The sequence below is a fragment of the Lissotriton helveticus genome, chromosome 6 (genome assembly GCF_964261635.1).
Source record: "Lissotriton helveticus chromosome 6, aLisHel1.1, whole genome shotgun sequence".
Lineage (NCBI taxonomy): Eukaryota > Metazoa > Chordata > Amphibia > Caudata > Salamandridae > Lissotriton > Lissotriton helveticus.
The window spans coordinates 105,373,114-105,385,383 of NC_136067.1; positions in this window are offsets into that span (position 1 = coordinate 105,373,114).

Sequence of the window (12,270 nt, forward strand, 5' to 3'; positions counted from 1 at the left end):
AGGCCGCCTGCCCGGGGTCAAAGGTGAACCTGTCAGGGGGTGGTGAAATTCCTCCGGCCAGGGGCTCAGAAAGCCTGCGTTTTTGGGCAGGCTTTCCCGGGCTGGATGGGCTTGCTATTTTATTCACGTGCTTATGACTATTGATGAGGATACTGGAAGAGAAGAATTAGTTACTTACCTGTAATCCTAGTTCTCTTCCAGGGGTATCCTCATGAAAGTCATAAGCAACCCACCCGCCTCCCCGGGCAAGTGAACATGATACATACATCTGTTTCTAAAATGGTCTGCGGTTATCCGCAAAAAACAACTGACCTAACTGTCACCCCTGAGGCATGATGGGCGCTAGGGGTCATGGCTGCCTTAAAGGCACGGTGCCAGTTTATTGTTACTGTTTATGTGGGTTAGCTTTTCAGCTTTCTACACTGATGTTTTCTCTACAATGCAGCCTATGTGCTGACAATGTTTTCACTTTCCCTTCAGGATTACCTTTTCTGCTGTACAATAAAGCAATTTTCAAAGGCTTTCTTTCTCCCTGCTTTATTGGAATGTATTTATGTGCCAAGACTTCTCTTGCAGCATTGTTCAGCATGTCTAGGGAAGGCTGCATTGTATGTTTTATATATATATATATATATATATATATATATATATATATATATATATATATATATATATATATATATATATATATATATATATATATATATATATATATATATATATATCCCAAGCGCAGCTTAGAAAACTCGGATGCCAAAAGCTCTTCCTCGGCAATTCTCGAAAAGCAGACACGAACCCAGAGTAAGTGCAAAGTAGCGTTTTTATTCCTCGCTAGTCAGCCATAACGCGTTTCACCACAAACGTGGCTTGATCACATGACAACGTTCAAGACTTGAACGGACCATTAAGACAGCTAGCACCCAAAGCACGTGACCGTGATAACAATGAACATAAAAGAAATAAACGTGAAGTACATTTGGAAATTTACCTTCGAATCAAAAGTAAGTATATACAATATATATATACACCTAAATTCACAAAAGTCCAGGGGTAATAATGGGAAGGTGAGATTCAGTTACTGTGAAATACATATACATTTTTTGCAATTATTTCGGAAAATGACTCAGCATCACAATTTGTATGAAATTAATCATTGCTATTGACCAACATCATTGTTGAATAATAATAATAAATTTGTACAGGGGCAACATAGATTAAAAACGAAAGCACACATCACATTTGTGGGCAATGTTAATAATTGTTGTATTATGAAAAAAGTGCAAAGTGCTTGTAAACATAAGTTGGTACGTTAAAAAATACAACGATGTTATTTAGAAGAAGGCTTTTTCTTTCATACAAAATATAATTCCATATAAAAAATATATAAGAAAACCTCTGATATTTCATATATATACACAAATATACAAATATGTTGCCCAAGGTGATATTGGGTTGGTCATAACTTGATTTCAGGCATAATGCTTACATGATAGTCCGTCTGAGTGCAACCATAATTGCAAAGAAAGAAAGGTCTCCCTTTTCCCCATTGATGGAGATTTAATTCAAAAACCCCAAAATGATGTAACTGGAAGGTTAATATCCCAAAAAGGAACCGTCACTAAGTGCATAAAGTGAATGTGTGCATAATAATTAAAAAACCTCGGTGTGAGGATTTCGTGAATAAACAGAGAGAAATGAGGCAGCCAAGGGGGCATGGTCCAAAAGCCCGTGTGTGGTTTACAAGACCCATGTTGTAAAACCACTTAAAATGACAATACGACTAAAGGAGTTTCAGAATTTAGTCGATAAAACAATAAATTGAAATGAAAACGAAAACGAAAAGGAGAAGGACACAGGGGACAGGTTTCATTATACAGGTTTAGAATTGGAACAAAAAGGTCAAAAAATAACCAGAAGTTCAATTGCATACAAACAGATCAAATGCGAATGATCACTTATGGGGGTTCTCTTACCAATAGGTCTTATGTTTAGAGGCATGTGTGTAAATCTTCAGTATTATTTAGTCCACCCGGGCTCTTACTATTAAAGTTCAAAATATACCTCGTCTCCAGTTTACGCATGCAGTGTTCCCGGTCACCTCCTTGCTTAGTTTTCGGAATGGTGTCAATAACATAATATTTGAGATCCACTAGATTGTTATTGTGGACCTCACGAAAATGTCTTGCAACAGGGTAGGTGGGATCAGAGTTAGTAATAGCCCTGATGTGCTGTAATATCCTAACATTGGCAGGTAACTTGGTACTTCCCACATACCGTAGGGGACATGTGCACTCTAGGATGTAAATGGCATACTCAGTTTTGCAATGAAGAGACTTGGTTATTTTGAACTCTTTGCTACTGAAGGCAGTACGGTAACTGGTTTTGTTAATACCGTAAGTGCAAGCCTTGCACGAATGACATTTGGTAAAACCTCTTGAACTTTTCAACCAGTCCTTAGAAGGAGTAACCTCAGGACAATTGGATACAAGACTATTGTGAAGGGAAATAGCCCTTTTGTATGTAACACTAGGCTTGATAGGCATGTATGAACAACTCCTCCTCCACAAAGAAAGAGCAGTGACCCAAGGGGGAAGTTGAAGAAGCACTTTATTGCAGGAGAGTCCCAGGCGAATGCATTTCGGCGTGTCGGCCTTCGTCAGCGCCCCTCTCCATGTGCTTCCTCTGCTGCGGCGTAGGCAGTCCTGCCTCGCTGTAGATATATACACCTTGCTCCGCCGCCTGTTGAAATTGAGCTCTCCTGTGCAGTCCCTCATGGACGGACTGCAAATCCCAGAATGCCGCAGTGTGGTGCATTCACAGCCGGAGATGCTTGAGGGGTGACACTAGTGAAGCAGGAGTCGAGGACAGGCACAGCATCGGAAGCGATGTGGGAGGTGGAACAGTCCAACAGTCCGGTACCTCCCCAGCTCCCCCTTATGACCGCCGCAACCCTTCTGCCAGAAATCCATTGCAGGGGCCTGCACAGAAATTCATGTTGCCCAAGAAGGAGGTTTGAATGCCTCCTAACCGCCTTCTCCTCCTGGCGTTGTGGTGGGTACTGGGTGAAATCGCTAACAAAATTCCCATCCAAAGCTCAGCAGAGCAGGCCAGAACGTCCAGACCACTTGTGCGTCGGGGGTACACTGAAATGCGCTCTGGCTAAGCGCATAAAATATGAACAACACCTCCTCCACAAAGAAAGAGCAGTGACCCAAGGGGGAAGTTGAAGAAGCACTTTATTGCAGGAAAGTCGCAGGCGAATGCATTTCGGCGTGTCGGCCTTCGTCAGCGCCCCTCTCCGTGTGCTTCCTCTGCTGCGGCGTAGGCAGTCCTGCCTCGCTGTAGATATATACACCTTGCTCCGCCCCCTGTTGAAATTGAGCTCTCCTGTGCAGTCTCTCGTGGACGGCCTGCAAATCCCAGAATGCCGCAGTGTGGTGCATTCACGGCCGGAGATGCTTGCGGGGTGACACTAGTGAAGCAGGAGTCGAGGACAGGCACAGCATCGGAAGCAATGTGGGAGGTGGAACAGTCCAACAGTCCGGTGCCTCCCCAGCTCCCCCTTATGACCGCCGCAACCCTTCCGCCAGAAATCCATCGCGGGTGCCAGCACAGAAATCCATGTTGCCCAAGAAGGAGGTTTGAATGCCTCCTAACCGCCGTCTCCTCCTGGCGTTGTGGTGGGTACTGGGCGAAATCTCTAACACAATTCCCATCCAAAGCTCAGCAGAGCAGGCCAGAACGTCCAGACCACTTGTGCGTCGGGGGTACACTGAAATGCGCTCTGGCTAAGCGCATAAAATATGAACAACACCTCCTCCACAAAGAAAAAGCAGTGACCCAAGGGGGATGAAGCACTTTATTGCAGGAAAGTCCCAGGCGAATGCATTTCGGCGTGTCGGCCTTCGTCAGCGCCCCTCTCCGTGTGCTTCCTCTGCTGCGGCGTAGGCAGTCCTGCCTCGCTGTAGATATATACACCTTGCTCCGCCTCCTGTTGAAATTGAGCTCTCCTGTGCAGTCCCTCGTGTATATATATATATATGCATATATATAGAGCTACATATATGGTTTTCACATATATGGTATATGTTTCTGGGGTACCGCGTATAGGCGGGAATATTCATGTGCTTATGACTTTGATGAGGATACCCCTGGGAGAGAACTAGGATTAGAGGTAAGTAACTAATCCTTCTTTCTGAATCCTGACCGAGTTTTGTCTAGAAGATGGTGAAGTACGAGGTGGGTTGTGAGTTGCTTGTTGATGCCCTTCTCAAACACCTTGGCTGGATAGGGAAGCAGGGAGATGGGTCAGGCGTTGCTCAGTTGATCTGAAAGAGACACGTTAGTGATAGATTCCTTACCTTAGAATATCCCCAGGCTTCAGACTGGATCTGGAAAGTTTTGCTTAGCAGTACCCCTGCGTGTCAGTAGTTGGCGTCCTGCGGCTCCGCGTCCGTCACTGGCGTCGCAAGCGCCGAGCTGACGTCACAGAGACTACTTAGGTGCCACCCATGCGCGCTGGCGTCAGTTCTTTTTTTTCCCGCGCCAGCAAGCGCAGATCCGGATAGAGCACGTACCTAGTAATTTTTTGACTGCTTTTTTGGGACATTTTATCTCATCTCTTGCTTCTCCTGGGCACGTAGGGATGCCTGGATTTAAATGCTGCTGGGCCTGCTGCTGTAATATGTTGGTGGCGGACCCCCACGATGTCTGCCTCTACTGCCTGGAGACCCACCACGACAGCCGGGACCGTCGGGCCATGGCCCCAAAGGCCTTGAGGGAGCGGTGTCGAAAGTTGTCACACCGCCGCTCCGGGTCTAGGGGTCATTACAGGGACCACTCGCGGGACCGCAGTGGCCGCTCTTCGGGCTCCAAGACTTCGCCCTTGGATTCCGGTAAGTGACGCCATAAAAAGAAGTCGAAGAAGCGTTTTCGCTCTCCGTCCCCCCGTTGCTCCTCGGATGCGGACGAGGGGGACAGGGGCTCCACTCTGCGGCTTCTCTGGAGCCCTACCCGGGTCCGTCGGCGACTCCTGAACAGGTGCAAGAGTTTCTTGCTGCCATGGACCGCCTTTTTAGGCCTCGGCCTCCCGCCGCCTTCGGGTCCCACGGTCCTGTGTCTAGATCCTTTTGGCCCAGCGGCTACACAGCGGCGCCAGCCCCGGTGCCACAGGATCCTTGTTCCAGCCTGGGATCCGCATTGGGAGGCGGCGCCGTTCTCGGTGCAGTTTCCGACGCCATTTGTGTCCTCTCCTGCTCTGGCTCTGCCGCCCCGGCCGACCCCTTCTACGCCAGAGGCGGAAGAGGACCGGCAATGTGACTCCGAGCAGGATTGGGTGGACGACTTGGAGGATGCAGGTGATCTCAATGTCTCTTCTGACCCGGGGTTTGCCTCTCCCCTGCCTACAATGGAGGAGGGTGTTTGCTACACGATGGTGCTCCGTCGGCCTGCTGAGGCCCTCAACCTTGACCTCCCCACGGTGACCCTCACAACCAACCTCCTAACCGAGGTGCTCCAGACGGCGTCTACTTCGTCGGAGCCGTTGCTTCTCTTCAATGATGCCCTTACCGAAGTCTTCATGGGCACTTGGTCGCGGCCGGCCATGGGGGCCCCTGTGGATAAAAATTTCACCAGGCGCCACCGCCCGGCGACCCCGCCTTTCTGACCACTCATCCTACACCTGAGAGCCTGGTCATCCAGGCTTCGACATCACAGAGTGCCTTTCCCACGGCTCCACCGGATAAGGACTCTAAGAAACTGGAACAGTTTGGTAAACAGTCGTTCTCTTCGGCCAGCTTGGGGCTGCGGTCGGTTAACACCGCCTGCTTGTTGGGCCTCTACTGACACGCAGTGTGGGATACCGTTGCCCAGGTGTTGCCTCAGTGTCCTGAGGAGGTCCTGGCTGTCCTTTCCCAGGCGATTGCTGAGGGTAAGTGTAGGAGAGTAGAGTATGATTCCTATGGTTACCCCCACTTTTTGCTGTGATTCACTGGTTTTTCGATTTTAGTATGGCTGTGGCCCTGCTAATCAGGCCCACAGCCTAGCTGTTCTCTCTCTAAATTGATACCATGTACTTTAGGTACATACCAGATTGGTTACTGGGTCACCCTTGTGAGCCCCTGTATAGTGTACAACCAAGATGGATCGCACACCGCTAGCCTCTCCTCCGGGTCGCCCCTTAGCACTCTGGTACATGTAGTGCATGTAGATGGACGAGTAAAAAGTAGTTCACCACAGTTGGTGCGAGTAGTTACTCGTTATCCCCAAGATCTCTGGATCCGAGACATGGCCCGGGTTTCGGGACAGTTTCCCTCGTCAGCAGAGCAGTGTTTGGGGTGGATGAGAAGGCCGCCAAGTAACCGTCACAGGCCCTGATGCCTCTCCGGAGCGCAGGTGCGTCTCCAAGAGCTCGTCAGCTCAAGGCTCACGGGAGCCGTTTAAGTACAACCAAGATGGATCGCACACCGCTAGCCTCTCCTCGGGGTCGCCCCTTAGCACTCTGGTACATATAGTGCATGTAGATGGACGAGTAAAAAGTAGTTCACCACAGTTGGTGCGAGTAGTTACTCGTTATCCCCAAGATCTCTGGACCCGAGACATGGCCCGGGTTTCGGGACAGTTTCCCTCGTCAGCAGATCAGTGTTTGGGGTGGATGAGAAGGCCGCCAAGTAAACGTCACAGGCCCTGATGCCTCTCCGGCGCGCAGGTGCGTCTCCAAGAGCTCGTCAGCTCAAGGCTCACGGGAGCCGTTTAAGTACAACCAAGATGGATCGCACACCCTGTATAGTGTACCCTAGGTACCCAGGGCATAGGTGCACCCAAGGCCTACCAGGGGCTGCAGCATGTATTATGCCACCCCTGGCTGGCCTTCCAAACTGACACCACAGGTCTGTAATTACAGCCTGGGTTAGGTGGTGTAATCCCCCCTTACTTAAATATAGTATCCATATATATATATATATATCTATACTAATATAATAAAGAGAGAGCCCAAACCTTTGAGGCGGGTAATCTCAGGAACCACAGCAACAATCACAACCCCCAATACAGCGTTGGAAAGGGCAGTTGCAGCAGAAGGACATAGGCTATGCAGATGCCCACCATATACATTTAAAAGGTAAAAGAACCGTGCCAGCAAAGTAGTCCCTTGTGGGCGTGTCTGCGTTGTGCTGGGGGCGTGACAAACGCTGGGGGCGTGTGGTACGTTCCGCCCTTCATGCCATGTCTCATATCGTGTGCTAATCCCACCCTGCTCCCTTTAAATACCCCTGCACCCCATAATCATAACCCACCCTTACTCCTTAAAATACCCCAACACCCTTAAACACTAACCCATCTTAACCCTATAAATATACCCTGTACCCCAAACCTATCCCTAAACCCTAAAAAATACCCCTGTACCCCAAAACCCAAACCTAGCCCTGAACCCTATAAATACCCCCGTACCTCAAAACCCAAACCTACCCCTGAACTCTAAAAATACCCCTGTACCCCAAAACCCAAACCTAGCCCCAAAGCCCTAAAAATACCACTGTACCCAAAAACCACCCCTGAACCCTAAAATACCCCTGTACCCCAAAACCCCAAACCTAGCCCTGAACCCTTAAAATACCCCTGTACCCCAAAACCCAAACCTACCCCTGAACCCTAAAAATACCCCTGTAACCCAAACCTAGCCCTGAACCCTAAAAATAACCCTCTACCCCAAAACCCAAACCTACCCCTGAACCCTAAAATAACCCTGTACCCCAAAACCCAAACCTAGCCCTGAACCCTAAAAATACCCCTGTACCTCAAACCCCAAACCTAGCCCTGAACCCTTAAAATTCCCCTGTACCCCAAAACCCAAACCTACCCCTGAACCCTAAAAATACCCCAAAACCCAAACCTAGCCCTGAACCCTCAAAATACCCCTGTACCCCAAAACCCATACCTATCCCTAAACCCTAAAACTACCCCTGTACCCCATAACCCAAAACTATATCTGAACCCTTAAAATACCCAAACACCCCAAAACATATACCTCAGTAGTCCAAAGCATATACCCCTATACCCATACTTACCTTATCCAAATTTTTTTTTAAAAACATGCTTTTACCATTCATGCATTTACAATGAATTTTGTTGTAAATGTATGCGTGGTAAAGGCATATAAAATGTAATGCCATGCGTTATAATAGCATTGCGGAGTCATGGTACGCTCGTAATGAAAGTATGCAGAGTGAGGGTATGCGGAAAGAAAGTTGCGGAATAATGGGTGTTTACCCTCCCCGGTAAGTACATTGGTGGCACGGCGGCCCACATCTCCAGCAACATACTCATATTTTTTCACCACCCATTTGAAAAATGCACAGGTCTCTCTCATTGATGGCCAGCACCGACATACACTTTTAGACACACCTCCTGCCACAAGTTCTAGAATTGCGAACTTTAGAGCTGGGGAGCTACGTTCGAATCTCAGCATCAGCTCAACATCCTGTGATTCCAGGCAAATCACTTTGTCTCCCCGTGCCTACCACAAATGAATGTGTTCTTCTGTAATGTAAATTGTGCTCATGCCATGTTGTCGAGTTCGCGCTATATAATATTGCAAGGAAAAATAAAGTAGGGAAACGAGTTCACACACTACTGAACGCGCACTCTTAAGTGCATCAGCAGTGCACTGTGAATTGAAGCGTTTCACAGGCCTGTCACAGATAAGAAATGCTATCAAAACGAAATCCTACAAAACCATATACTACTGGCCAGCTGCAATTCATACCCGGACAACGTCGGGACGGGCTGCTACTATATATATATATATATATATATATATATATATATATATATATATATATATATATATATATATATATATATATATCTCTATACTAATATAATAAAGAAAGAGCCCAAACCTTTGAGGCGGGTATTCTCAGGAACCACAGCACCAATCACAACACCCAATACAGCGTTGGAAAGGGCAGTTGCAGCAGAAGGACATAGGCTATGCAGATGCCCACCATATACATTTAAAAGGTAAAAGAACCGTGCCAGCAAAGTAGTCCCTTGTGGGCGTGTCTGCGTTGTGCTGTGGGCGTGTGCTGGGGGCGTGACAAATGCTGGGGGCGTGTGGTACGTTCCGCCCTTCATGCCATGTCTCATATTGTGTGCTAATCCCACCTTGCTCCCTTTAAATACCCCTGGACCCCATAATCATAACCCACCCTTACTCCTTAAAATACCCCAACACCCTTAAACACTAACCCATCTTAACCCTATAAATATACCCTGTACCCCAAAACCCAAACCTATCCCTAAACCCTAAAAATACCCCTGTACCCCAAAACACAAACCTAGCCCTGAACCCTATAAATACCCCTGTACCTCAAAACCCAAACCTACCCCTGAACTCTAAAAATACCCCTGTACCCCAAAACCCAAACCTAGCCCTGAACCCTAAAAATACCACTGTACCCCAAAACCACCCCTGAACCCTAAAATACCCCTGTACCCCAAAACCCAAACCTAGCCCTGAACCCTTAAAATACCCCTGTACCCCAAAACCCAAACCTACCCCTGAACCCTAAAAATACCCCTGTACTCCAAAACCCAAACCTAGCCCTGAACCCTAAAAATAACCCTGTACCCCAAAACCCAAACCTAGCCCTGAACCCTAAAATACCCCTGTACCCCAAAACCCAAACCTAGCCCTGAACCCTAAAAATACCCCTGTACCCCAATACCCAAACCTAGCCCTGAACCCTTAAAATACCCCTGTACCCCAAAACCCAAACCTACCCCTGAACCCTAAAAATACCCCTATACCCCAAAACCCAAACCTAGCCCTGAACCCTAAAAATACCCCTGTACCCCCAAACCCATACTTATCCCTAAACCCTAAAACTACCCCTGTACCCCATAACCCAAAACTTTATATGAACCCTTAAAATACCCAAACACCCCAAAACATATACCTCAGTACCCCAAAACATATACGCCTATACCCATACTTACCTTATCCAAACATTTTAAAAAAACATGCTATTACCATTCATGCATTTACAACGAATTTCGTTGTAAATGTATGCGTGGTAAAAGCATATAAAATGTAATGCCATGCGTTATAATGGCATTGCGGAGTCATGGTACTTTCGTAATGAAAGTATGCGGAGTGATGGTATGCGGAAAGAAAGTTGCGGAATAATGGGTGTTTACCCTCCCCCGGAAAGTACATTGGTGGCACGGTGGAACACATCTCCAGCAACATAGTCATATTTTTTCACCACCCATTTGAAAAATGCACAGGTCTCTCTCATTGATGGCCAGCACCGACATACACTTTTAGACACACCACCCGCCACAAGTTCTAGAATTACGAACTTTAGAGCTGGGGAGCTACGTTCGAATCTCGGCATCAGCTCAACATCCTGTGATTCCAGGCAAATCGCTTTGTCTCCCTGTGCCTACCACAAATGAATGTGTTCTTCTGTAATGTAAATTGTGCTCATGCCATGTTGTCGAGTTCGCGCTATATAATATTGCAAGGAAAAATAAAGGAGGTAAACTCGAGTTCATACACTACTGAACGTGCACTCTTAAGTGCATCAGCAGTGCACTGTGAATCGGAGCGTTTCACAGGCCTCTCACAGATAAGAAATGCTATCAAAACGAAATCCTACAAAACAATATACTACTGGCCGGCAGCAGTTCAACGTCGGGACGGGCTGCTAGTATATATATATATACATATATATAGACACATATTAACCTATACGTCACTCCTATGGCAGGCCTTGACAATCCTGGAGGCAGAGTGCTTGGTTTTGTGTGAGAGGGTGCCCTAGCATGAGCTGAGCCCCTCTGCAGCTTTCGGAACCATCTCCTTGTAGCTGTGTTATGATATAGCCATACCATATACTCTTAAGTGCATTATAATCCTCGCGGTTAATGCTAACTTTGGTTTGGCTTTATCGAAACATGTCGTGTAAGGTGTCAAACGCTTTGGAATACTACCCTTCCCTCCTCCCCCCCCCCCCCGCCAGTCCTGGCGTCGGGGGTAGCATTCCACCCTTCTAGAGGGAGAAGACATGTAGTTACTGGTAAACCCGGTTAAAGTTAAACACAGCCTCAGCATCACAAAATGGATGCTGCTGCCACAAACACGAGTCTGTCCTCCTGCTGCTGGATGAAACTCCGGCAGGGGAGGCCTAGACAATAGGTTTCCTGTCCAGGGAGGTGCTGCCACCTGCCCAGACAGGCTTTAGTGTATTGGCGCAGGGTGGGTTGCATTCAGTGAGTACTTTTCAGACACTGCCTGGGGCACACAAGGTGCTCCATGCATTTCCCAGTTCAAACCAGTTGCTGGGGCACTCAGCCCCAGCTCTGGGGCGAAACTGGGCAAAGGGGAAGGGGTGTAACCACCCCCTCCCAAGGTCCACCCATAGGAGGGACCTTAGAGTTAGTCCAACCCCTAAACTTACTATAAGTATAGAACCCCAGTCCCTAGGACTTTAGATTACCTTGGACGAAACTCTGCAACATATATCTTGGATCTTTGACATTCCATTTCGACTGGAAGATGGAAGAAATCTCCCTTGAGGTCAAGGAGTGACCACCCTGTTCAAACAGGCACCAACTGTATCTTTGCCGGTCTGCATTTACTGAGGCTCCTGCCGGATCCCTAAGAATCTGCGACACAGGACATGAACTTCCAGACATCTCTGAAGCTGACCTGAGCTCCCAGCGAAGCTGAGACCCGTAGCTGACACGAGAGACGTGGGACCGGAACTCCTGGACATCCTGCATTTTGCAAGCTGCACCTGCTTCCCGAGGTATCCAGAAGTTGTGCATTAGGGTGCTTGAAGCCCCAGCCCCGAGCACCTTTTGCACCGAAGCTCAGAGGCCCACACTCCACGAGTGTCCCGTGGACCCACTTTGAACATTTCAGCTTGACGCGTCTTTGCGATTCCTAGTCTGTTGGCTAGTGAGCCCCCAGGAAGACCAATCTTTAAACTACTTTGCTTTCCTGGTTGCTCCAGGCTTGCTCCAGCTTCCCTGCAAATGAGAAGCGCCCCAGACCTTGCTGGTCTGAACCGAAGCCAATTTTGACTCCCTGCGTGGATTGCATTTGCCAAGGCTTTTTAGGTCCAATCTGAATACCGACACCGCAGTCAACTAGATCCTTTGTGGGACAGCTCGAATCCAGCTCCTGGTCATCATCGATGCCTCCTGGACCACGTGGCTGAAGAGACAAATGTCACCTTTTCACCTGAAATCACCCGACATTGG